General features: G+C 48.8%; 1 long non-coding RNA gene across 1 annotated transcript in view; it reads left to right on the top strand.

Annotated features, from left to right (window-relative positions):
• Positions 1-25615, top strand: part of LOC142000688 (uncharacterized) — a 107188-nt gene that overhangs the window by 17374 nt on the left and 64199 nt on the right. The window lies entirely within an intron of this gene.

Below are 25615 nucleotides of genomic sequence, written 5' to 3'. Positions count from 1 at the left end.
TACAAAAGGGTGAATTTTAAGTGAATATAAGCAATAACAGATAGAACAAAGCAGACTGCTGAGCAAATAAAACAAAGTATACAAGCTAAGTTCAATATACTTGAGAAACAGGTTACAAAATGTAATTTCTTACCCTAAATGTTATTTTAGGCAGGTTTCAAAGTTTCTGTCGTTCAGAGTTCCAGTTATATTTCTTTTCAGACTGGACCCCTGTCTCAGTCTGGATTCCTCCCCCCCCGCCCCCGCCTTCTTTTCAGGTGGCTTTAGCAGTCTTTCTTTTTGGGCAGACAGGCCATGGAGAGGAGGAGTCCTGTTTGCCTTCCTCCCCACCCTTAAATAGGATTTACATAAGGTGGGAATCCTTTGTTTCCCAAACTTTCCCCCTTTCCCTTCCAGTGGAAAGTTACAAGAAGTCCCAGGTAATGTTTAGTATCAGGTGGTAACCAGACCACCTGACCAAGTAGTGTCACAGTTACGTCCCCGGACGCCTCCTAGGAGGGAGAGAGATTAGTATCTTCTTGTTGTTCCTTCCTCATGGCTCATCAAATTTGATGGCCTGTTGTCTGGTGGGTGTCTTCCCAATACACACCCGGTTGTAATTGTTACCTAGTCCATATTTCTAACTTTAGATATAGAAATGATACATGCTGAATTGGATAATCACATTCAGTAAATCAGAACCTTTCCAATGGTCCCTTACAAGACCCATCTTGCATAGAGTATATCTCAGTTATGTCATTGATAAGAATTGCAATCTTTTCCTCTTCCTTAGATGTATTGTGGTAGGAGTTATTCTGCAAGCTGTAATGGGTAATCAATTGCAACGATGCACTTACTGGATTCTATCCCTTTTTCTGGCACAGACTTTATTTTCATAAAGAATATGGAGTGAAATGTCACAGCCCCATCCCTCTGCACCCATCTTCTCATCATTGCAGCCCCATCCATCAATCCCATGCCGCACCCAATCTCCCCACCATTGTCCAGCAGTTCCACGCTCCTCCCAGTTTGTGAACCCCTCTATTAGCCACGTTGTTGCTCCCAGTCCCCATCACTCTATGCATCGATCCAAAGCATTTCACAGTCTATATGTGCCCAGGAAGTTGATGTCTAGAGGAGTGGGCCATTCTCCTAGGGCTTTGGTGGCTCAAGATACCTGGGTGGACGAGGAGCCCTTTAGAAATTCCCCATTAACAATTGTCTTTCAATTTTCTTTTCAAAATCTATAAAAGCACAGTCCAAGCTGCTTTCAAATGAGAATGATCTGGCTCTCTGTGGAGCCTGTCTTCCATTTGCTTTCAGGATTAATCGGTAGTGTGTTCAGTTAAGCCAGGGGGCTGTAGCAAGTTGATGTGATATTTTTTTTCAAAAGGCCAAATGCTTCTTACAAACATGTTCCTTTTTGGTAAAATGGAAAAGGATTTAGTGAGGTTTCACTCACCCAGCAGCTTTGCTCTGCAAGTCTTAATCTTAGTGCTGTTCCTCTCCAGAGATCTATAAGTTTAACACTCACCAGGGGGTAGTGGATGGAGTTTTAGCCCTTTAAGCACCTTCTTTTTCTGCTAATTGATCTTTTCGGATCTTGAGTCTAATTACTTAACAGCAGCTCAATGACCGAGAATCCTTCAGCACCCACTGTGGGCTTGCCTCTTGGGATCTCAGCTCTCAACAGCAGGACAGAGAGCAAGCCTGGGCTTGCCATTACCACCTCTCCGTCCAGAGAAACATAGGGTCAGAACCAGCTACTTCTCAGAGCCTTTGTTCACACCTGATGGCCTATACATTCATTTTGGGGGTGGAGGTGTTGAATTTCACTCTTTTTAAAGTGACTGTATGCCTGGTGCTGCACTGGCCACCCTGCATGCTGTTCCATCCACCTCTCTTAGGGGCTTGTATTGCCACCCATCGCTGGTGTATCTGAACACCTTCCATATTTGAATGGCAATAACAAAGCCCCTAGTGCACTTCAGGAGTCTCTGGCTCTTCTCCTGCTTTGTGTTCTAGAAAATATTGGTGTCTTGTCTTTATCGACAGCACGGGCAGAGGCAATGCTAGTCAGTGTGTGGTGTGTCTTCTCCCTCCCCGCCTTCCGAGCCTGACCTCCAGAGGCTGAGAGTCAGTAACAATCTCTGAGCTAAAGCTCCACCCTACCTAGCTAAACCACAACGAGTGAGGGCTTAGCCCTCCCTTCCTCCCGACATGGGAAAGGTCAGTGGCTTCAAGTCTTCAGCCTCCAGAGAGTCCAACATCTCCAAACTGTTCCTATTCACATGATTTCCATGACTCCCAAAGAGACCTTCTAGGAAAATGCAGGCACAGCACCCCCCATTCCTGCCTGTGGCACGTGCAGTGAAGCAAATAGTGGTGCCTTGAGAAGACTGCTGCTGGAAGAAGCAGTGCAGGGCTGTAGGGAATCTCAGTCCATATCCAACCTCATCCAGAGATGGTGCTTTGGGAGCTGGAGACTTGGGGGCAAGTTCAACCCAGAGGTAAGTGGAGTTGCACCCACTTGTCCCAGGGTTGAGTTTGACTCTGTCTCTTTCGGCCCCACTTTTATTAGTTAGTCTCTAAGGTGCCACAAGTGCTCCTTTTCTTTTTGCGGATACAGACTAACACGGCTGCTACTCTGAAACCTGTCATTAGTTAACCTAGTTACTTTCATTCACCATTAAACTGCTACCCATGAGTTAGCACTTTATCCGGCCCCTTGGTCTTCTCTGAGCTGCAGTGTAGTCCAGTGGCCAGAAATTAGTTCCAAGAAGCCACTCTCCCTAAATGCTGGGAGCTGAGTGGGAAGCAGGTCAGGGTCCCAAGCCAAGCAATTCCCTGCTCAGGATCTCCCGAGCGTTACTCATCTCAGTTAGGTTTGCAGATAGTGGCTACAACTGCCTCTGTGCTCTTCCTGCTACAGCCTTTTCCCTTAGTCTGCACTGAGACCATGGTAGAGGAATCTGCAATTAATCTTCACTTTGTCTAACATGTCAAGTGACTGATTTTCTCAGTAATAACCTACAGTTTCTTTTCTTTACCTTTAAGTGATTTGGAAGGGAATTGTTGGTCGTTTACATCAAGGGGCTGCAGGTTGTCCCTTGTATTTTTAATGCCAGTCATCTTAGGGTGGGAGCTGCTGATTCCAAGTGTGATCAGATATTTTCCTTTTAAGTAGAGCTCTGGGTGTCTTGTCCAAGCAGAGGGTTGAATCAGAAGGAATTGTGTAAATCTCCTCCCTTATACTGTGCCCATCACCGTGGTATCTGAGAACAGTAAAAGAACCTGAACAGGATGGAGCCAGGAGCTGTATGTAAAGGGGCCTACAACCAGATTGCGTGTGTCATAGGCTCAGGAGCTGCGGTTGTGTGTGCCAGCTGAGCCAGGCACACCCTGGGCATAGTGTATATATGCCAACTCAGCCCCTCGAAAAGTGTCTCCATTGTGCACCCAAACATATTTTACATCTTCCACCATCCATATGCTGCACATGTAAAATGGGCCATGGACACTAGAAACTTCAGAGACGAAAGCAACCCAGATTGGAGGCTTCCGGGCTATCTGTCTAACACCTTTCCCCACTCCTAGGATTCTGGCATCCTCCCTCTTGGGAGTAGACCTCAAACCTCAAATGGGCAGGGTAGCCTCCTGTTCCAGTTCCCAGGATCTGCAGCAGTGCTGTTTCAGTCACCGGCATGCGAATCACAAGGATTAGGATAGGAAAATAAAGGGAATGTTACAATTAATGAATGCTCTCCTGGCTCACATCAGCTGCCCCTGCTCCACGGTCCCCAGGCACAGCTGGGATCTCTCTTCCTTTCTCAGGACAGTAAGCCACACTCTGCCCTCAGTTCCACGTGTGCCAGCACATCCCGCTGCAGGCCAGGGGTTCACGGCTGTATGCGAGGACACCACTGAACCCACTGGTTTCAATGTGAACAGAGACTGCCTGGTGGGAAAACCGATTTTTTCCTATGATTGGCAAGGCCACCTTCCCAAGAAAAAACCACATACAACAGCTACATCTAAGCACAGTATCAACACCCCCCCTCTCCCCCCAGAGTGGAGAGCTACCCATACAAGCATTCATGAGACTTGTACTCAACTTCTAGCTCTGCACACCATGACAAATGTAGCCAGGGAAGGCTGGTGAAGTGCAAAAGTGTGCTGGCCCCGAGAGAGATTCTTAAAGAGGCAACGTCGTCAGTGCTGTATGGTCCCAGCTCTGAGGAGCTTTACCTGCCGCTAAGACAAGATGCACTGGGAGACTTGAAGGAAATGGGCTGTGTTACAACCTGGCCCCGTACCTAGCTGGTTGCAAGTGAACCTGATCGCTGGGTCCCTCGTACATCAAAACCAACTGGACATCCAGCTCTGGGACTCTAGGGCCTATGCCCAGGCTCAGACCTCTTGTCTGACGCCCTCCTTAGGGACGCGGGACACTGCTGCCCTCGACCCTAAACCAATGTCTGAGCTCTCCTGAGCTCCCCAGTCGCTAACAGGTGCTGCCCCAGAGCTTCACCTGTGCTGTGGGCCCTCTGGGCTTCTAGTTTAACCTTTTCAGGGAACACATGGCAGGACAGTAAGGGACACAGGCATAGCAAAGGGCTTTCTTAACCACAGCGACTGGACTCTTAAAAGCATTTGATAGTTACAGATCTCTGACAACAGGAAAAGTCCTGAGATGCCCCTTCCCCTCCCGTTCTGCAAGTCTGAGGTAGGTCAGCAGCTCCGGCTGGGAAGAGTCCTTCCTGTGCTCTCTCTCCTACAAGACCTTGCGCTTGGCGCTGCCCAGCCCTCCTGCACCGAGCAGATTCCTGCTCTTAAGTAGAGTCTGTCTCTTTGCCATGTGCTCCAGTGGGATGCTCCCATCCCCTCCCCTGCATCACGCGTGCCCCTGTGTAGAAAGCCCATTGTTCCATGGGGCTGGGCCAGTAGTAGGGTCATTCAAAGTCAAGGGTTGAGCTTGGATTCGAGAGGTTTTCTCAGTGCTAGTCCTTCAGCGAGGTGTCAGGCCCTTTTCCTGGGCAAGGTGTTGTCTGGAATAAAATACAGCATGCTGCCCTCAGGCCTGTTTACACGCGGGTTCAACACACGCAAAGTAGAGTTCCTAGACAGATCGTCCTCTGTCACGGGGTGCAGAGAGCAGTTGGCTGGTGTGAGCTGGTGGGGGGTGGTGGTGGCGGGGGGCTTTGTGGAAAAAGCAGGCCAATAGGCGGGTAGAAGGGGGCATGGGCCTGGCAGACTGGGATCAGGAGGTCATTTAGTGCAGAGGGGGTGGCCTGGGAGAAGCCGAGAGTGGGGGCAGCCAGGCTAGCATCATTGCTACAGGGAAGATAGGGAGGGGAGCGAGGAGCAAGCTGAGACACAGAGCAGGACCGCGTTGTTTGTTCAGGGCCCATTGACAGCAGCAGGAAAATTCTGTATCGTAGGTGATTCCAAGCAGGTTCGCTACTTGGGGCATCGGAGCTGAACTCCCCACATCCTGTACATGAAGGCACGCACACGCAAACAGATGCTTGCTGAGGCACAGTGCAGATTGCCTCTGGCTGGCTCTAGGGCTGGAAGTACTCATTAAAAGGGAGGAGGGTATTCCTCCCCAGCGGGAGGGTGGCAGTGGGGGTGCATAGCCAAAGGAACGTCCCCATCCCTTAGATTAAATCCCAACCCAGGTATTTCCCTTATTACCCAGAGCTGTAGCTCCCAGCCTTGTGAATGCTAGAGTAATGCAAAATGCATGAGAGAGAATTTCCACTTCCCACACTCTTCTCTACTTAATTAAAAGTCATTAACAATGATCTGTACTTGGGACGATCCCCCCTAGGGCTCCATTACTGAAGGGAAACAGGCAGTTGAATCCCAGACACTTAGCATTGGTAGGTTACAGGCAGTTCACCAGCCTCGCTCACCCCCTCCCAGTGCACTGAGCTGCTTTTGGTTTTAACCCTGGCTTATCCGAAAGGTCCCTACACACACAGCCCCTGGGGCTCAGAGTCTGCTCTGGAGCGAGCTCTGCGGGCTGGGCTCCTGCTTGACTAGGGCGATTTTCTTCCTTTCCCTCCTTTCCCTCCGAGGGGAGAGTGACTTATGCAGGAACCTGCTTACAAGCCTGGCCCATCTATTAGAGCCTAGATTTCCAAGGGGCATCGACTTCTCTGAGACTAGAGCTGCCAAGGGAACTCCTCCCCCCTCTTGTGCCCTTGCCACCCGCTCCCTACCCTCCATTTCCTTCCCAGGCCCCGAAGGTGCTTCTCCTACAGCCCCTGCGGGAGCTAAGCTGCCCTCCTCTCTGGCTGGCTGGAAAGCATCTAGCTCCATTCCAGCCTGTTCTTCCACCCAGAATCATGTATGAGCTCTAGGGCAGGGAGTCCCCACTCCCGGCACCCTCTGTCTCTCTCAACCTCTTGCCCCACTGAGATCACTGGGCTTCTACTGGTGTCACTGTGGACAGAATTTGGCCCTTGATTCCCTCTGGACTCTCTCAGTGCTGTTTTGATTGACACCCTACGTAATCCTATTGACTTTCCTGGGTATAAATCCATGCAGAATTTGGCCTAGATTGATCGATCTAGAATCAAACCCACTTAATAGTTAACGCACCTCCCCCACCCCCCCAATACACACACTTTACACATCTCTTCTGTGTTTGCCACCGGTTTTCTGAAATGTGGATTCCTGCTGGATGAGCTCCAGATTGGAAACACAGACCCTGATACCTTTTACATTGAAACCAGGTGGCTCAGCACGGTCACTGAGACCAGCGTGACCTTGGGAGGGAGGGGATTGGAGGAGAGAGCAGCTATAATGCATTAGACATATATTACCTTTGTCATTCTAACTCAGCAGATGGTGGGCTGGCTGGGCAAAGGATGCAACCGCACATGAGGCCTGTGCCTGGAGATTTGCAGTCACAGCGGTGGATCCTTTTCTTGTCTGAAGCCTGCCCCTGCACATGGAGGTCTCTCTGTTTTACTTGCAATCCCAGGCGCATAGATGCACAGATAGTAGCTGTTGCCCTAAATGGGGCCTGCAGTCTCAGCAGTGCTTTCAGCTTAATTGGAAACCACGGCTGGTTGGGCCTCCGCATGGCGCAGAGGAATTCTCTGGGTTCCCCTGCTCGTCGTTCTGTTTATTTCTATCTACTTGTTTGACAGGACTCCACTTGCAGGGAAGGGTGGGGCTGCAGGTCAGAGTCCGGGGAAACATGGTGTATGGAACCTCAATGGGCTTCTTGATTTGTTGGCATTCCCTCCTAGCATGTGCCTACAATCTATCCCACCTGCTGGGTACAGGGATCCCTGGTGGACATGGGTCGCCTGGGTCTACCGAGACAATGGTCACTGGCAACCCAATGTTGACACACAGAGGGGCTGGTGTAGCAAAGCTGTGCCGGGGCAGAGAAATGGAGGGTGTTGATGTTCAGGTCTCGGGTAGGACAGCTGGACACTCTCCATCCACTGGCCTTCATAAAGCTCACCAGCAAAGGACTGGGGGGAGAGAGGCCAAGGATGCTCTAGCATCTAGAATCTAGCTAGCCAGAAGACCGTTTCTTTCCTCTTGCACCAGGGACACGGAAAAGTCGCTGGCCCCAGTTCCGCTCATGTTAACACACTCCAGTACTCTATGGTACTCCACTCAGTACTCCACACACTCCACACACACTCTGTAATACTTGTCCAAGTCACTGCAGTTACTGATGGGGTGATTACTGCAGGATTTGTTCACTGCAGAATACTGCAGTATGTTTGTTTTTTCATCACTAGCTGGCACTAAATTCTCCCCCGGCTCCCTAAGTATGCCAGATGGTTTCTGCTTCTATTAACTCATAACCAGAACCTTACCAGACATGTGTGCTGTGCCCAGAGGGCAATTAGACCTCCAGGCTGGCATGCCAAGAGCCTGAGCAATGGTAATGACTCGATTTCCATGTATTTTCAATTAGCGGGATATATTCTCTCCATGCTACCTGCATCCTGCGTCCCCTCACCGTGAATGCACCACTCCTAGCAGGTTATGTAATCTGTAGGAGAGTTACATAATAATGCAGCAGCAGAGCCAGCAAATTGTTGCCAGAGTGTGGGAGGCGCACCAACTGCCACCCGCCTGGGATGCTAATACCACAGAAGAGAAGCAGACGGGCGCCCACTTCTGCCACAGTGTGGGTGCACTGTCGGTCCAGCAGCGATTCCTTCTTTGGAATGGTTCTGTCAGGGAGGTGCTTGGGCTCCAGTATTGCAGATTTGAAACCCGCAGGCTGCTCTACTCCCTGGGCCAGTCTGGTTCACGTTGTTAAATGACTGGGATTATTTCTCTTGATTGGTTGTTGTCTTTTTGTGATGCACCATGGTCTAGTGGTACAGCAGGGGACTGAAAATCAAGACTCCTGGGTTCTCCTCCAGACCCTGCCACTGACTTGTTGTGGGACCTTGTCCAAGTCCCTTCCCCTCTTTTTGTCCTCAGTTTCCCCATCTGTAAAGTGAGAGTGATACTGACCCGTTTGTAAGGTGCTTAGTGATCTCTGGATGAAAGTGTTTGCTATTATTTCTAATTGTCATGGCAGCCCTTTCCTGGGACTTGTGAGAGTTAACCCACAATCCTTACAAAACGTAGCTGTCCAATCAGGATACTGTACTTTCCATCTGGATTAGCACTGTAATTTAAACTGGTCTGGTAACATTACCATCCATCAAATTTGCCACCTGAAAGAAAAACAAATGGCATATATGACAATATTCATGTAGTCCTCACAGAGCAAGTGGGCCAGTTCTGCTCTCCCTTACACTGAAGCAGCACCCGTGGCACTGAGAGCAGATTTTTGCCCTGTAGTGACTTTAGAACAGGAGGAAATGGGCAGAGAGTTTGGAAATTTTGTCCCATTTTAGTCCGTGTGAGGACGGGACACACCAGGGCCAACATGTTCAGTTTTGGGTACCTCCATTTTTGGGTGCCCAACTTGACACACTTCGGGCCTCTTTTTTCAGAGGTGCCAAATATCTGCAGCTGCAATCGAAGTCAAGGGGCAGCTCATCGCCTCAACAAAAGCAGGCCCAAAGTATCTCAATCAAAATCAGAGGCTGCTTTTGAGAATTTGGCTGTAGACTGTGAACGTTAATTCCTGGAACCTTCTTTTCTTCAAGAAAAACATTTGGAACAAACATTGCAATGAACTGCATTTCTCACTGGACGGTTTGGGGGTTGCAATTATGGGCTTGGCCATCCTGGAGATTTCCAGAGGTTTAGTCTAGGACATTAAATAAAGCAGGAAAAGAGAAGACTTCCTTCCAGCCCCTGGGTCCAAGTGAACACTATTCCCACTGAGTTAGAGTCTCTGGGGCTGGAAGGGGGCAGGCTGCTAATCACTGAGATCCTTGGAAGCCCAATTCTGCCCTCAATCAATGGGCCAGATCCCCAGCACAGCACCTCTGAAGTCAGTGGAATTATGCTGATTTACACCAGCTGGGGAGCTGGCCCAGTGAGTTAGCACAGGTGTAACCAAGAGCCAAATTTGGCCAGTTAGTTTCATCCCAAGGTCAATTCGCGGCACAAAGTGAGCTGAAGGCGGTGCTAAAGCGTGTGGTTACCTGCAGGCACTGGTGCTCTGCTTTGAACCCTGTGGTCTCCAGGGCCCCTTTCTGGGGCTGGATGGCAAAAGAATTCTCATCCACTTCTGAAGTCTGTAGGGACCGTGTAACTAAAGTACAGCGGAGGGCAAAGCACTGCTGGAGGTGTTGTCCTTCCAAAAGGGCACAGACCCCCCCAGGCACTCGTCATTAAACCCTCAGCCTTTCTGGCAACCACTGGGGTGTTTAAGTTTCACGCCCGAGCCATATGCTAACTTAGGTCATTACATTCCGCATCCCTCACTCTGCTGTGCTGCTCCAAGTGGGTAGAACAGACATTATCCACTCCTGGGCCTGTTGGGTGTTCAGCGGCTGCTGCTTTCCACCGAGAGGCGTCTGCATATTGTGAGCATGTGAAATGATTCTTGTGTATGCTTTGGAGCTCGTCCGGCTGCAAAGGAAAGTTCAGCCCACAGGACCAGGCCCATCATTTGTAATGGGCATGGGGATGGAGGGCGCAGCGTACATGTAAGACTATGAATTAGTATTCGATTATTAGCAATAACAGCGGGCATCTCACTCCCCTTCCATCCTAGCCAGACTAATAGCTGGCAGCAAAGCTTGCTGCTTTCACTCCCCATTATTTGTTCACCGTGGAGCACTGCTTGGGGTAAGGCTCCTGAGGACAGAGGAGGGAAGAAATGAGACAGCGCCCTCCGCTAGGAATTGAGATCAGGAGCAGTTTGGATCAATGCCCTCTGAGCACAGAGTGGGAGGAGGAGGAGGCAGTACTGCCACACCTTATTATGCCAAAACACGGCAAGGAGCATGACAGAAAACATACGACAGGTAGAGTTTGCAGTCCCAAGCTAATGGCTGACAGCAAAGGACGTGGGAGGTTTTAGATTCTGTTTAAAGACAGATGAAGAGACAGAGGCCCTGGTCTGCAGAGGTATTTAGATTCCTAACCACCATTGATTTCAGTGGGAGTCAGGTACCTATATACCTTTGAGGATCTGGGCCAGAGTCCTCTCATGTTCAAGAGAGAATATGGTGGCTCAGTGGCCAAATCAGTGGCCACCGAGTGCAGTATCTTTAGGTCCAAGTGATAAAAATTGGGCAAATTGGAGAGAGTCCAGCGGAGGGCAATGAAAATGCTCAGGGGGCTGGGGCACATGACATACAAAAGGCTGAGGGAACTGTAGTTATTTAGTCTACAGAAAAGGGGGGGATTTGATAGCAGCCTTCAACTACCTGAAGGGGGGTTCCAAAGAGGATGGAGCTCAGATGTTCTCAGTGGTGGCAGATGACAGAACAAAGAGCAATGGTCTCAAGTTGCAGTGGGGGAGGTCTCGGCTCAATATTGGGAAAAACTATTTCACTAGGAGGGTGGTGAAGCACTGGAATGGGTTCCCTAGGGAGGTGGTGGAATCTCCATCCTTAGAGGTTTTTAAGGCCCAGCTTGACAAAGCCCTGGCTGGAATGATTTAGTTGGGGTTGGTCCTGCTTTGAGCAGGGGATTGGACTAGATGACCCCCTAACCCTAACCCTGCACTTCTGTGATTCTATTCTATTATTCTAAAAGCTGACAAGCATCAGATGATCTTCAAGTCTAAGGAGTGATCAAACGAGAAAGAGAGTTCCCAACAGAATGACCATTCCTTTGAATGGGGCGTGAGGATAAGCCAAGCACATGTGGTGGAGGAGCATATTTATAGCCACGCTGTGCACTTGGATTAGCATCAGACACGTTAACTGGGATAGCCCTTATCTGAAGGGAAAGTTTCCTTTTTGGAAAACGGGTCAAATGGATTGCTCACCTCACCACCTGCACTGACTCCAGCCCTGTTCTCCTTTTACAAATATTCTTCCAAAGGAACCAAAGTCTACCCCGGCTGTATCAAAGATTCCAATAACATGGCCATATTTCCACCAACACCTAACTAGAGATACAGGATTTTGAGTCAACTCTCACCTTAAATTCCAGAGTCCCAGTGCAGAGTCTGCCTGGTCAGCCAGTGTGACACTGTCCATTAGGGCAGGGCAGAGTTTTTCATTGCAACCTGTTGGTTGGATGCATTGTACAAATAGAAAATAACACTACTATCTGGGTGCCATGTTCCATAGTGGACTCTCAGTGCGCTCGCTCCCTGGTGCCTGGGTGGAACAGCCCAGACTGGACACAGTGTTCACTCCCTGCTGTATCAGAAATAGAAATATCTGAATTTCTCAGCTCACTCTCTTGCATAACTCCTAACAGGGAGCTTTAGTGCTTAGAGCAGGGCACAGGGTGCATGGAGTCCTGGGTTCTCATTCCCATTTTGCCAATGGCTCACAGCGTCACCTGGGGCAACAGACTTCGGTCAACATTTTCAGAATCGGCCTCTGATTTCAGGTGTCCAGTCGGAGGCACCCGGGGCCTAATTTTTTCCAGAGGTTCCAAAGTCAGTGGGAGCAGTGTCTGAAGTCAGGCACTCAAAATCAGAAGCCACTTGAACCACTCTGTGCCTCAGTTTCCCCTCTGTAATGGGGGGCCGAGGACACCTGCCTTTGCACGGCACCTTGGCTCCCTTGATGAAAGGCAAAGTATTATTCTTACTAAAGATCATCATTTTGCTGCATGACCAGGTGCAGACACAGCCCAAAGATTCCATCTATTTATGCCTCCTTGATGTTTCATTTCTAGCCCTTTATTCAGTTCTCCCTCCCCCGCCCCCCAACTGCCTTTCATCCTCATCCCCCAGGCGGCCTGCAGCCAATTTGGCACTGAACCCGTCGCTATGGAAACCAGTGAGGATTATGAAGCTGCCATAGATCTAATCACACTCCCTCCAAGACTTTAAGGAACAATTCACTTTCTGAATTTCGTTAACCTGCATTACGATGACAACGCTTTAAACGGCGCGACCAAAATGTGGAATTAAGTTAACCAACAGAATCGCTGAAGGCTAAGCCCTGTGCTCCGTTCTGCCCCCTGCAGCCTCATTCGCCTCCACTGAATGGGTATAAATGAGGGCAGGCTTTGGCAAACAGGAATGTGAAATGGCAACATCTTGCCAATCCCCGGGGGGGGGCCTGCAGGGTTGCTCCCGATGGTGGATAGTGAGCGGCTTGTCTTGTTCAGTTTTAACTAACCCAAGTGATGAGGCTTTCACCACTTCCCCTGGGAGCCTACTCCACTTTCTAACAGGTCTCATGGTGAGGAAATTCATCCTGCTCTTCAATTTCCCTTCTCAGTTACAAGCCAGCTATTCCCAACTAGCTTCCTCTTGCTGTTCTCTCCTGACCTGGTTTAAAGCTCACCTACTGAGCCCTGCCACTTTTGAATGTGGAAGGTTGGCTGCTCTGGTGCAGACCATTTCAAACCAGCCACCCAGTAGTCCCGGAGATCTGTCAGTGCTTTGTGAATCGTAGACTTTCCTCTCTGCATCTCCAGTTCAGCCAGCGGTTGGTCTCCAACATGTCTTCTCATTCCCACTTGGTGATGGAAGGGCCCAGGGGGAAGGTCTTCCACATTGACCTCTGTCTCCAGTTATCTTTCCCAGGTTTGATGTTGTTCTTGATTCCTCCAACTGTACCATCACTCAGATTCTTTGTTCCCATGTGAACAGCAATAAACAGAAATTCTTCAGGACAGAATAATAATAATAAACAATCGTTTGCAGTCACCTAGGGCTTTTCATCCAGGGATCTCAGAGGTGGGCAATCATTACTAGCCCCATTTCACAGATGAAGAAAAGGCCATACAGACAAAGTCTGACCAACATTTTCAAAAGTGGCCACTAATTTTTGGGTGGCTTTGCCTTTCACTCTTTCCACACAAGTCAAAGGCATCTGTGGATGCTCAGCACCTCTATAAAATCAGACACTGGGTGTTCCAAGTGGGGCTCCCAAAAACTGAGATGCACAAAAATTTCTATCTCGGAGATTTTTCAGTGACCTAAACCACAATTCCCAGCCCAGTCCACTCACTGTCTGCGGCTTTTCATTTCACTAGCCCCTTCTTTCCAACGCTCAGCTAAAGCATCCACGGAGGTTAACAAAATAAAGGAATAATCATTAGGAAAAACGTATTAACTCAAAAAAAATAAAAAGGATGCATTAATCTTCACCAACAGCTGATAACAACTCAGCCAATATTAACTGAGTCCCATGCCTCGATGCATTATGAGTTCATTTGCCCGCCGATGTCAATGCCTTGGATGGTCCTGATAAGCTCTGGCAATGTCAGAAAATTCATTCTCCCATCTCTATCCTGCCCATGTGATGAAGAGAGGGTCGTTTCTCCTTTAATTAATAAATGTCCCATAAAACGGTTGCGGTTCATTCCTAGCCGTTGACTCATCCCGCTGCTGCCTGGCTTAGGGATTCCTATTCTAGAACATAAACATTTCGCTTCCATGGAGTTTTGTTGTGAAACGTATGAGTCATCTGAGGAGTCTTGTCTTGCATCTCTCCATTGAGAGAGAGTGGTGTTCCCCAGACAAAGGCAGGGGAAAAGAAGAAAGACCAGAGGAAAGGCAGAGATGTCTTCTGCTGCACTCACCCAAAGTGTTATCATCCCCTTAAGAGATGGTGTTAGTCACGCTTTTATATGTATTCTGAGATAATAGACTGAGAAACATATGAGGTCAGCACTGCAGCTTCTTCCCCTGCAGGCTTTTGTGGAAATAAAATTATGAAAAGATCATTACAGGCTCATTTCCAGTATTTGCTGGCAACAGAGGCGGGAAGCGAAGGAGTGTTTGTGGATGAAATAACTTCAAATGCATTTAGCGCCCCGCTCTGAACTCAGAACTCAAGAGCATTCATTGAATCTGATTGTTCTGGGACAGGCTTGCTGGCTTCAGTATCTTTTTTTTTTTTTTTTTTTTTTGGAAAGGACGGGGGTGGGTTGCAGTAGTGGCTTGTCATTGTCAGATCTGCCTTTCTTACTCTTCTCAATACTGCTGGCTGCAGATACCACAGCCAGATGATGGTTGGGTGGATTGGGAGCTGGCCTGTGCTGTGGGGGACCTGGGTTTAATTCTTTGCTTAGCCACAGACAGCCTGGGTGACTTTGGTCAAGTCACTGAGACCCAGATCCACACAGGTATTTAGGCTCTCAATTTCTATTGATTTCAGTTGAAGTTAGGAGTCTAAATAACTTTGTGGAGCTGGGCCCGAGGCTCTCTGTTTCCCCTCTGTAAAGTGGGAATAACACCTTTGCCTACCACAGCAGGGTGTTGTGAAAGTAGGGTTGCCAACTTTCTAATCGCACAAACCAGAACACCCTCACCCCACCCCCTGTCCCACCCCTTCCCCAAGGCCCCACCCCTGCTCACTCCATCCCCCCTCGCTCTCCCCAACCCTCACTCACTTTCACTGGGTTGGGGCAGGGGGTTGGGGTGCGGGAGGGGGTGAGGGCTCCCCTCGGGCTCGGGATGTGGGCTTTGGGGTGGGGCTGGGGATGAGGGGTTTGGGATGCAGGAGAGGGCTCTGGGCTGGGGCAGGGGTTTGGGGTGCAGACTGCTGGAGGGAGTTTGGGTGCGGGAGGGGGCTCAGGGCTGGGGAAGGGGGTTGGGGTGTAAGAGGGGGTGTGGGAGGGAGTTTGGGTGCCAGAGGGGGCTCAGGGCTGGGGCAGGGGTGTGGAAGAGGGTGAGGGGTGCAGGCTCTGGGAGGGAGTTAGGGTGTGGAGGGGGCTCAGGACTGGGGCAGGGGGTTGGGGTGAGAGAGGAGGTGAGGGGTGCGGGCTCTGGCCAGGTGGTGCTTACCTTGGGGGGCTCCCGGAAGCAACCAGCTCCTAGGCTCAGGGGCAGCCAGGAGGCTCCATGCGCTGCCCCTGCCTGCAGGCGCTGCCCCCACAGCGCCCACTGGCCATGCTTTATGGCCAATGGGAGCTGCAGAGAAGGTGCTTGGGCTGGGGGTGGTGTGCAGAGACCCCCTGACCACCCCTGCACCTAGGAACCAGATATGCCGGCCGCTTCCGGGAGCCCGGTGGAGCCAGGGCAGGTAAGGAGCCTGCCTTAAGCCCGCTGAGCCACCGATCAGACTTTTAGCAGCCTATTCAAATCTCCCGGATTGCTTTCAGTAGTCCCTCGGAGATCTATGACAATTCCGGTAGACTCCCGGCCAATCCGGGAGGGCTGGCAACTAGGTGAAAGTAAAATGTTAAAGACTGCGAGGCCCTTAGATACCAGGTAATATGGGCCACATAAGCACCCAAGATATCTAGATAAAGGTTTGTCATGGAGCCCAACTATATGCTGCTATCCTGGTCTGAAATATCAGAGGTGGGGGTGCAAACCGTCCAAAGAATATGATTACATCATGCCAGCAAGTATCACTCCGCTCCAATTAGATCTCCAAGACAGCAAAGGCCTTTAGGCCTCATTGTGCCTGGCTCGATGCCATTCAATAAGACTTGAGTGGTGTGACAAGCTTTGCCAAAGTGTATGAAAAATGTCAGGCCCCCGAGTCAGGGCCACAGAGGACCGATCCATTTGTCATTACTCTCCATGCGTGATCGGGTGCTCAGAAGCTACCTAATGCCATGCCATCGCGTGGGTATGTGTGCACGCAAGAGGAAGGGGCCAGGAGTCTGTCCCTTAAAGTACAGTCGCTCTCCTGAGCCCAGGGACTGCTCTCTGTTAGCTGCGCCAAGGTACAAGCTCCCCCACTTTTGGAACTACCTTGCCCCTTTCAGGTCCGCTCAAGCCAGGGCAGCTCCAGAGGGGAGCGTATGCTGCACCCTCCACAGGGGTTATGTAGTGGCGCTCTTCCCCGATGCGGCAGGGGGAAGAGGCTCTGGGAGTCTCTGCACGATCCCCACAGCAGTCTGCCTCTGTCTCTCATCTTTGCCCCCAGATGGCTCTCTTCGGCCAACTCCTTTGGATTGAACAGACAATTTCATTACAAGGCAGTGAGGCTCAGCCCATCTTTTCCCAGCCAAAAATGTCGCTTTTTGTAGCCGGGGAACTCCCTCTTCTGAGGAGAAAATGGGGGCTGGCTCCCGGAAGTAGTTAGTTTTTTTCGGGAGGAGTGAGACGGGGGGGGGGGGGAGGCAGTCTGTGGTCACACATTTAAAGTGACAGCACACTCGAAGGCGATTGACTAGGAACTTTAAAATGCATTTAATGTGTGTGCAGTGTGTTTTTTCAAAAATCACTGCTTCTTGGGCTGGGGCTGGGAGCCTGAGGGTAGCAGGCCATGGGTCTCTGGAAGGGCCCCAGTGGGTGGTGGAACTGACCTGGCAGGAAGCAGCTGTTAATGCTCTGGCTGCAGATCAGTGGGCACCTGGAACAAGACGGTCTCATGTTGCTCTCAAGCCACCTTCCCTCCTGATGCCAAATGAACCCCAGAGGGAGCTGTGGCAACCTGCCTCCCCCCATCCCAGACAGAGGGAGAGGAGGAGGAACAAAGGAGACGATGGGGGTATCCTGGAAGATTCTTCCACCCCCTCACGTCCCATAGCACAGTGGGATTTGCTGCAATGAAATCTAGCTGACCACTAACTGTGAAATGAGAGTGGAGACCACAGAGCACATGGCATGTGGCTGGGAGGTGCATGTGCGTGGTAGGTGTTTTTTATGGTACCTACACAAAGTCTTTAAGGTTTCTCAGCCACAGAATGCTGCACAACCCCATCTCCTTTCGTCCTGAGCTGCCCTCCTGGTGCCATGGCCAGGAGCCCCATGATGACACGAGCATTCCCAGTTTGCTCTATTCAACCGCATCCTGCCATGCAGCTGAGCACATGGCTGGGGGGAGGGGCAGGGAGACAACAGACAGGTATAATGAGGCTGGAGGTGGGGGGGTGCCAGGGGATTAACTGAGCAGACCAGGCTGATTAGCGCCAATGTTAATTAGCAGTTTAGGTCAGAGCCTCCCATGGTAACCATTTATGAGGAAGTGCAGCTTATTAAGCTCATAGATCCATCCAGCTGCTTTGAGATCATCTACGGGCTCACCCAGGCAGCAGCTGCTGGAAGCCAAGAATAAATGAGGAAACTCTCTGTCTAAATGATCAAAAGGAGAAAGAGAAAAAAAAACACCATTCAAACCTATCAAAATACAATTTATTTTAAATCAAACATATCCGTGTTACAAACAAATCAGCCCTCCAAGACAGCCGTTCACTGAAAGGAAGGTCTGATTATCCCCCCTTCCTTCTCCTGCTTATTCTTGTTTTGCAAACGTGAGTGGAATGGCAAGCTGTCTGGTAATTGAAATCTCAGAAATGTTCTGTTCTAGCAAAGGAAGAAAGGTTGGGATTGTATCCAAACAAACTCTCTTCCTCGCTGGGTGAGTCACTGCAGAAAGGATGCATAGCTTTCCTTGCTCTGGATTCATGACCTGCTCCGGGGCCCTCTCTACAGCAGGGATCCTCACCCAAGAGGCCCTTCTTCAGCTAAACTCCCAACCCAAGGCCCCCTGTAAGCACTAATCCCCACCCAAGAGGTCCCCTCTCAAGTGCACATTTTGCTAGGTTGGGGCACATTTTGCTGGGTTGGATAGGACCAAATCATGTGAGAACCTTGCTGTAAGCATGTCCATCCCTGCAGATTTCAGAGTGGTAGCCGTGTTAGTCTGTATCAGCAAAAACAATGAGGAGTCCTTGTGGCACCTTAGAGACTAACAAATTTGTTTGGGCATAAGCTTTTGTGGGCTAGAACCCACTTCATCAGATGCATGGAGTGGAAAATACAGTAGCAGGTATAAATACACAGCACATGAAAAGATGGGAGTTGCCTTACCAAGTGGGAGGTCAGTCTAACGAGACAATTCAATTAAAGTAGGATATCAAGGGAGGAAAAATCACTTTTGTAGTGGTAATGAGAGTGGCCCATTTCAAACAGTTGACAAGAAGGTATGAATAACAGTAGGGGAAAATTAGTATGGGGGAAATTAGGTTTTGTAATGACCCAACCACTCCCAGTCAGGCCTAATTTGATGGTGTCCAGTTTGCAAATTAATTCCAGTTCTGCAATTTCATGTTGGAGTCTGTTTTTGAAGCTTTTTATTGAAGAATTGCCACTTTTAGGTCTGTTATTGAGTGACCAGGGAGATTGAAGTGTTCTCCGACTGGTTTTTGAATGTTATAATTCCTGATGTCAGATTTGTGTCCTTTTATTCTTTTGCATAGAGACTGTCTGGTTTGGCCAATGTACATGGCAGAGGGGCATTGCTGGCACATGATGGCATATATCACATTGGTAGATGTGCAGGTAAACAAGCCCCTGATGGTGTGGCTGATATGGTTAGGTCCTATGATGGTGTCCCATGAATAGATATGTGGACAGAGTTGGCACCGGGGTTTGTTGCAGGGTTTGGTTCCTGGGTTGGTGTTTTTGTTGTGTGGTGTGTAGTTTCTGGTGAGTATTTGCTTCAGGTTGGGGGCTGTCTGTAAGCAAGGACTGGCCTGTCTCCCAAGGTCTGTGAGAGTGAGGGATCATTCCTTTAAGATACGTTGTAGATCCTTGATGATGACCTGGAGAGGCAAATGAGCTGTAACATCATACCACAACACAGTGGCACGTGTGCTCTAGTCTGGTGCTGGCTACAGGAAGGCACACAGCCTTGTAAAAGTTTTCACTGAGCTGCATATTATACCCTGAAGACCCCTGGTGGTGCACCCAGACAGCTGGGAAGCTTGCAGAGTGAGAGACCAGAGTATTCACCAGTAGCAACATAATAGGGACCCTCCTCTGACATAGATTCTGAAAGAAAGGACCTCAGGAAATATATTACTGTAGATTCCGTTGGGAGGTCTTGAAGGATTTCCAACCCCAGCAAGAGCAGACTGGAGCGAACACGATGTTTGCAAGCCAGCATTCTAAACAGTCTGCTAGTGCTCTGTATTGCTATCTCCCTCCCACTCTTTGCCTGCCTTCTCTATTAGGGCAGGGACCACCTCTGTGCTGCACCAGCACAGCAGGGTCCCGATCTCAGTTGGAGCCTTTTGTCACTCCTGTAATACAAATAATAATTAATGAGTCTAATGGCCTAAACAGAGCATCTTGGACCCCCAGGAACTATCTGGTTCTAATCCTGGCTCTGACACTACCTCCTCTGTATGGCCACAGGCAAACCACTTAACCTGGCTGCGACTGGCTTCTACGGCGATTTGCACCAGCTGAAGAGCTGATGCTGTATGTGACAGGGGCAAAGCCACCATAACAGATCACTTTCCCAAGCAGGGTCAGCAGACGGAGGGATCAGCAAGAAAAGCTACCTTATTGAGGTCAGAATACTTAGGGATAAAGTGAGAAAGGCCAAAAGCCTTGCAAAGGAAATTAAAACCAGTAGTAAAAGGTTCTATAGTCACATAAATAAGAAGAAAACAAAGAAAGAAGAAGTGGGAGTGCTAAACACTGAGGATGGAGTGGAGGTTAAGGATAATTTAGGCATGGCCCAATATCTCAACAAATACTTTGCCTCAGTCTTTAATGAGGCTAATGAGGAGCTTAGGGATAATGGTAGGATGACAAATGTGAATGAGAATATGGAGGTAGATATTACCACGTCCGAGGTAGAAGCCAGACTTGAACAGTTTAATGGGACTACATCGGAGGGCCCAGATAATCTTCATCCAAGAATATTAAAGGAATTGGCACATGAAATCGCAAGTCCATTAGCAAGAATTTTTAATGAATCTGTAAACTCAGGGGTTGTACCGTATGACTGGAGAATTGCTAACATAGTTCCTGTTTTTAAGAAAGGGGGAAAAAAGTGATCCGGGTAACTACAGGCCTGTTAGTTTGACATCTGTAATATGCAAGGTCTTGGAAAAATTTTTGAAGGAGAAAGTAGTTAAGGACATTGAGGTCAATAGTAATTAGGACAAAACACAACATGGTTTTACAAAAGGTAGATTGTGCCAAACCAACCTGATCTTCTCCTTTGAGAAGGTAATAGATTTTTTAGACAAAGGAAATGGCAGTGGATCTAATTTACCTTGATTTCAGTAAGGCATTTGATACGGTTATTCCACATGGGGAATTATTAGCTCAATTGGAAAAGATGGGGATCAATATGAAAATTGAAATGTGGATAAGGAACTGGTTAAAGGGGAGACTACAGCAGGTCATACTGAAAGGTGAACTGTCAGGCTGGAAAGAGGTTACTAGTGGAGTTCCTCAGGGATCGGTTTTGGGACCAATCTTATTCAATCTTTTTATTACTGACCTTGGCACAAAAAGTGGGAGTGTGCTAATAAAGTTTGCAGATGACACAAAGCTCGGAGGTATTGCCAGTACAGAGAGGGACCAGGATACCCTACAGGAGGATCTGGATGACCTTGTAAACTGGAGTAATAGTAATAGGATGAAATTTAATAGTGAAAAGTGCAAGGTCATGCATTTAGGAATGAATAACAAGAATTTTTGTTATAAGCTGGGGATGCATCACTTGGAAGTAACAGAGGAGGAGAAGGACCTCGGAGTATTGTTTGATCACAGGAAGACTATGAGCTGTCAATGTGATATGGCTGTGAAAAAAGCTAATGCAGCCTTGGGATGCATCAGGCGAGGTATTTCCAGTAGAGATAAGGAGGTGTTAGTACCATTATACAAGGCACTGGCGAGACCTCACCTGGAATACTGTGTGCAGTTCTGGTCTCCCATGTTTAAGAAAGATGAATTCAAACTGGAACAGGTACAGAGAAGGGCTACTAGGATGATCCGAGGAATGGAAAACCTGTCTTATGAAAGGAGACTCAAGGAGCTTGGCTTGTTTAGCCTAACCAAAAGAAGGCTGAGAGGAGATATGATTGCTCTCTATAAATATATCAGAGGGATAAATACCGGAGAGGGAGAGGAATTATTTAAGCTCAGTACCAATGTGGACACAAGAACAAATAGATATAAACTGGCCATTGGGAAGTTTAGACTTGAAATTATACGAAGGTTTCTAACCATCAGAGGCGTGAAGTTCTGGAATAGCCTTCCAAGGGGAGCAGTGGAGGCAAAAGACATATCTGGCTTCAAGACTAAGCTTGATAAGTTTATGGAGGGGATGGTATGATGGGATAGCCTAATTTTGGCAATTGATCTTTGACAATTAGCGGTAAATATGCCCAATGGCTTGTGATGGGACACTAGATAGGGTGGGATCTGAGTTACCACAGAGAATTCTTCCTGGGTGTCTGGCTGGTGAGTCTTGCCCACATGCTCAGGGTTTAGCTGATCACCATATTTGGGGTCAGGAAGGAATTTTCCTCCAGGGCAGATTGGAAGAGGCCCTGGGGGGTTTTCGCCTTCCTCTGCAGTGTGGGGCTCAGGTCACTTGCTGGAGGATTCTCTGTGCCTTGAAGTCTTTAAACCATGATTTGAGGACTTCAGTAGCTCAGACATAGTTTAGGGGTTTGTTACAGGAGTGGGTGGGTGAGATTCTGTGGCCTGCATTGTGCAGGAGGTCAGACTAGATGATCATAATGGTCCCTTCTGACCTTAAAGTCTGTGAGTCTATGAGACGGGATCTGCTTTCCATGCAACTCACACCCTTAAGGTCCCAAGTCACTTCGGGAGACTTGGTGTATTTGTTTTTATTTTTATGAGTTTAGCGCAGAAATGGAAAACACAGAGCTGGGGGGGACAACACAGATCACCAGGCTGAGTCAGAGACAGCAGCAGATTCTAAATCCAGACCTGGATCAGAACTAGTTGTGCATATGGTGCCATGACTAATCGCACGTTGTTTTCAGGTGTTAGATCATGTGGTCCAGGTTTGTTTGTTTATTTTTATCTGCCCAGATTGCTGTGGGTGGTAGCTATGGCAACAGGAATACGGTGAAACTCATCCACATACTGAGCATTCACTGGGAACGCTTCCCTGCTACTTAGGGGGTTGGGACTGCCACGTGCATGTTCCTGAAAATAATGATGGAAGAACCTCAGAGGATTTGTGGCTCAGTTCAGAGAAGCACTCAGATGGTTAGAGTCTCAGCCAGAGCTTACTGGAAATAACCGTAGCTCTTCAGACTTCAAAACTGGGGCTGGAAGCCTTGTGGTAACGTTTGCTCACAAGACTCTTGGGCTTGTGGGCCAGAAATACCATGCTAAGAGCTTGCCTGCCAGTATTTTGACCCTTCTGCTTTTGGTCCTGGGTGGAAGCAGGAGATAGTCACACAAAGGAAAAACAGCTGGGAACATTAAGGGAACTTTTTCAAACCTCAGAACCTCCTGGGAGTGACACATTGAACCCCCATTGCCCTCCTGAGCTGAAAACTCCTAGCCCAGGTCATCCAGTACACTGCACCTTCCCCCTCCCCTGCTAAATGATCTGTCACAGGGTGGCTGGCCCCTTTAAATGAAGCAGATCCAGCGCCCATATGCTAGAACAGATGTTCCCAGTTTTGCCATTTAAGGGGTGGGGCAGCAATGTGTCCTGGAAAGAACCCAATTGCCCGTAAGGGGAAACAAAAACAGCAAGGAGTGTCTGGGGGAAAAGGCTGATAAAATCCCATGGCGAGGCGAGGCAGTGAGGGAACTAGGGGAGAAGGGCTTTTAGGGAGAAAGCTCTGAGAGCTGGTGCTCAGTTAAAAGAGCAAGGAAGAATCCTGCAATAGGCCCTGAAGCAGGAGGGACAGAGAGTCAAAGGGAAACATCCCCTGGGAGCTGTAGCCCAGGGTGCTCTGAGGGACTCTGTTGGTTTTGCCTCTGTTTGGAAAATAAGCGAGTCTGACTGCAACCAGGTGTCCTTCACGGGCTGGGGACAAGGCATGACCTGACCTGACCCGGCCCTTTCTTCCAGTCCTGTTCAACAAACCTGACAAGTGAGCACTGGGAGAGAGCAGCCTAGCACTGTGCAGTGGGTGAAAAGCCACCCAGGCTGCTGCATCATCAGCAATTGTAGCTCCCCTGTTACTCCATTATTATGCTTCAGGAGGAGAGTGACACACACACAGCCACCGGCAGAAGGAGAAGGAAGGGTGGATTGTTGTGAACTGAGCTGCTCTCCCAAGCTCAGATTTAATTAAGATGTGGGGGCGATTTCACTGGAGCAAAGGAAGAAAATGAAAAGTTTGTTATTAAAAAACTTTTCAGGTAACAGGAGAGGACAGAGGCCTTTAGAACAAGTAAGCATAGCAGGTGGTTGTGTGCACACATGCTACCAGCTCTGCCTATAATCTGTCTATCGATATTATTGCAATATGTGAAAGGGCAGAAGAGATTCTTATGGAAAAAATAAAATCTCTCAAGCAGGTATTTTGTGAGCCAAGCTTTAGCCCAGTGAAACGTTCAACTCCATCATTAAAGTATTATTGCCCTTCATCACCTGTAACATCAATTAACAGGACACCGAACTTCCCACGTAACTAATTCCCTTGTGTATCCAGTTTATGGGGTTCCAAATGTAGCCACTGTTGGGGATCGGGATATTGAGCCTCAACAACCTTAACTGTGTCCCAAATGTTACTGCTTCTGATGCCCTTTTTCTTTGGACCTCTACCCATGTTGGGGAGAATCGACAGATAGTATGAGCCAGTGAGAAGAATCACTCAGGGGCATTAGTAGCATATGCAAAGTAGGAGGGGGTGTAATATTCCCAGATAACTTAACTGCTATAAAAAACTTATTCAGCCCTCTCCCCAGCCCTTAAGGTCTCTTGATATACATATTTTACCACTGTTAATAGCATCATTATTGGCACCGAGGCGACAGCAGGAGGCTGAGCAGAAACTGCTAACAGAATTACCAAGTGTGGTTTGAGGTGTTTTTTCTCTTCGGGATCTGGAGGCAGTTGAATTGTAATCCTGGCTCACTGCCCACACAAAAGCCTCAGTGACTAATTCAGAGCCCCCAGCACAGGGCAGGTTGTTGGAGCTGCAGGGCGAGTCTGGGAGAAAGCACTGGTCAGCAAGATGCTCCTTCTCCCTCCGGCTCCCTTCCCCCACCTCTTTCCTTCTCTCTGGGTGAAATCCTGATCCCATTGAGGTCAATAGCAAAACTCCCATTTCAGCTAAGATTTCATCAGTGCCTTTTTCATCCTCCTCCTCCCCTCTTTTTTTCTCCCTCCCTCCATATCTGCTTTCTCGCCTTTTGTAGTCCAGCGTCCTTCTCTCCATCTCTCTGCACAGGGGCCCAGACCAGCACTGCAAACCTCTTTTAAGAGCAATGTCTCACTTGCCCTGATAAGCATCATTTGAAACCAGCTGTACTGCCTGGTAGCTTAGTTCACACCCAAGGCACATCTAAATTGTAATCAGAGGTGTGACTTCAGCACTCATAGGCATACGGGGGCTAGTTTCGATCTAGCTAATTCCAATAACAAGAGCCGTGAAACCACAACAGCACAGGCTAGTCGCTCAAGTATGTACCCAGGATCCTGGGTGGGTTGGTACAGCCCCTGCTGCTATTGTGATTGGAGCTAGCTAGATCAAAGCTCGCTTGGATCTGTCTACACCTGCTGCAGTCACACCTCTGATTGCAGTGTAGACACCCCCTCCCAAGTGTTTGCATCAGAAACAGAAAAATCTCTGTAAGCCAATAGCTTCCCAGCTGTGGCCTGTAGCTCTTTGGTGGTCTGTAGGAGCCTGCAGACAGGTGACATGGTACTGGTTCTTCCTCCTTTTTCCCAGCTTCTAAAGTGTATTCATAGGCAGCAAAAATATAGTAATGACTTTCCTACAGGTAACGGCATTGCTTGCCACTGGGATGTGATAGGATCATTAAAGGAAGTGGGATGGTCCACAGGAGTCATGTTTATAGGCAATCTCTCTGAGAAAATGGGAGCTGCTGGAAAAGTTTGAGAAATCGTCACACAATTAGAGAGGCAGGGGAGAAGAAGTACTTGCTGTATGTGCTAGATTTCATGCATCATGAACCACTGCAATTCATGGTGTGTGAATAGTCAGTTCAGCTGTAGCCTCTCATGCATTTCCCACAGGTTATCCCTTATGGTTATCCTTGTATTTTAGGGAATGATCTCTAATGTGTAAGGTCTCGGGGCAGGGATTGTCTGTCTGTTCTGTGTGTGTACAGCCTCACACACAACAGAATCCTGGTCGGTGTCTGGGTCTCCTCGGGCCTCCACTGGTTCTAATAACAATGTGGTGACCCCATGCCATTGGGCTACATGATCCACTC

This window comes from Natator depressus, chromosome 18, assembly GCF_965152275.1.
Source record: "Natator depressus isolate rNatDep1 chromosome 18, rNatDep2.hap1, whole genome shotgun sequence".
Lineage (NCBI taxonomy): Eukaryota > Metazoa > Chordata > Testudines > Cheloniidae > Natator > Natator depressus.
This window is presented reverse-complemented; position numbering and strand designations above follow the sequence as displayed.